This window comes from Emiliania huxleyi (assembly GCF_000372725.1).
Source record: "Emiliania huxleyi CCMP1516 unplaced genomic scaffold EMIHUscaffold_507, whole genome shotgun sequence".
NCBI lineage: Eukaryota > Haptophyta > Isochrysidales > Noelaerhabdaceae > Emiliania > Emiliania huxleyi.
This window is the reverse complement of record NW_005198191.1, coordinates 6,770-9,084: the sequence shown is the minus strand read 5'-3', so window position 1 is coordinate 9,084 and position 2,315 is coordinate 6,770.

The following is a 2,315-nucleotide window of genomic DNA, read 5'->3' as shown; positions in this document are numbered from 1 at the left end:
GTTTTACTATGGTGGCAAGAAAAGGAAAAAAAAGAACGGCGCCGCAGGCGCCGGCCGGGAGGCCGGGAAGAGATGGGAAGGGGAAAGGAAGGAACAGGGAGGAAGAAGGAAGGTCTAGATAACCAGTCGGAGCCCCGCGGCGGCGAGATGCGCGGTTGCGCGCTCCGGGTCGCTTGCGATGGATTACCAGCTCACCACCTCGCCTTCTCTGTCGCTCTCCTGGCCTAGCCCATCAGTAGCAACCCTGAGCTGTCCCAGACCGCACTTATCTCGGGTCTTCAAGCTCGCACCGGCTCGTGATGCTCCGGTGTAGGGCTCGAGAGCACTCCCGGTGGCCGGTGACCCCGTGCCGAGCGATTGCGAGGGCTTTCCGGAGGTCAATATCGGCGCCACCGACCGTGAAATGTCCCGACCCACAGCCCTCATGCACCAGACGCATGGATGCAGTAATACTATGTAGGCCTTCTCTCCCAGGGTTTTGAGCAATAGCCGCCAAAGGTGCTTTTTGGCAGTTGGCCAAAGTACAGGTTTCGATCCGGGCCACCGCAAATTTTGATCAGCAAATTTCGAGGGGCGGCCGCAAATTTTGAGGTAGATTTTGATTGTCAAAACGTGTCCGTCGTGGCACAGGATAGAGCATATAGGCGGCGAACACCCAGGTGCGCAGGGACATCGCGACTCTGCCCGCTCGCTCGACCCTTTTGGCTTTTGCCGCGAGAGGGCGCCGGCCGCGTGTAAGAGGTGGCTGGCGGCCTGGCGCCCTGAGGCGGCATTTGGTGGGGTCAGCGTGCGGTGCTGAGTCTTACTCGTCGGCGCTGGGGCCAGATCCCAGCGCAGAACTCTGCAACACTGGCATACAAACACAAGAAGACTAACCCTAACCCTAACCCTAACCCTAACCCTAACCCTAACCCTACGTCAGCGTGCGGGGCTGAGTCTCAGTCGTCGGCGCTGTGGGGCCAGATCCCAGCGCAGACCCCTGCAACGCTGGCATATACAGACACAACAAGACTAACCCTGACCCTAACCCTAACCCTAACCCAAACCCTCTAACCCTAATAACCCTAACCTAACCCACCCCCCAACTCCACACCGCAAATTTGAAAGATATTGTTGAAAATCAGGCCCGGCCGCAAATTTCTTCAAAATTTTCGCAAGCCGAGCAATCTGGGAGCCAAACTCCCTGGGCGCCCGGCCGGCCCTGCGGCGCCGCCCTAGTGAGTGAGTGCTCGCCGACCCTCCCGCACTAAAGTTCTCAAACCGACCAAGTCAAGCGAAATCCGGCCCATCGACCTCACGGCCCGGCTGGGGCTTGGAGCCACCCACCCACCCCACCGACCTCACGGCCCGGCTGAGGCTTGGCACCACCCACCCACCCCCACCCACCTCACGCACGGCCCACCCGGCTGATGAGTGAGGCGAGGAAACCCACCCACACCGACCGACCCATCCCCACCACCCAACCAACCCTCCGGCCACGGGAGACACAAGCAAGGTAGCAAAGCACCCAGCCTCGCGCGCGCGCCTCGGCTAGGGTTAGGGTTAGGGTTAGGGTTAGGGTTAGGGTTAGGGTTAGGGTTAGGGTTAGGGTTAGGGTCAGAGAGTTCAAGCCGTTGTGCAGCTCCTAAGAACGGGCCGCTTCGGGTCGGAATGGAGGAACCAGGCAGCGGTCCGTTGACGCGAGCTCTCGGTGAATGCTCCGAGTTCTTCGGGTTAGGGTTAGGGTTAGGGTTAGGGTTAGGGTTGTTAGGGTTAGGGTTAGGGTTACAGGGTTAGGGGTAGCTTGTTGTCGTCGCGCCGATAAGACAGAGACACGGGCAGCAGTGAGCAGACGCGACCCAATCGACGCACCAGAGCATGGTTGGGCGTGTGAGCCGCCATCTTGGACCGTGTGGTGAGGCGAGTATTTGCAACCGGGAGCTCGCCGCCGCCCCTATGCCGCCGCCGCCGCCCTCCCGAGGCCAGATAATAGCCCAAGTCGAAGAGTGCGCCCCGCCCTCGGTATCTGGGTGGCAGGCAGGACTAGAGAGGCACGCCAGAGCACGGCCGGGGGCGCGAGCCGCCATCTTGGACTGTGAGGCGAGTATTTGCCACCGGGAGCTCGCCGCCGCCTCTACGCCGCCGCCGCCGCCCTCCCGAGGCCAGATAATAGCCCAAGTCGAAGAGTGCGCCCCCCGCCCTCGGTATCTGGGTGGCAGGCGGTGGACTAGACAGGCACGCCAGAGCACGGCCGGGGGCGCGAGCCGCCATCTTGGACCGTGAGGCGAGTATTTGCAACCGGGAGCTCGCCGCCGCCTCTACGCCGCCGCCGCCGC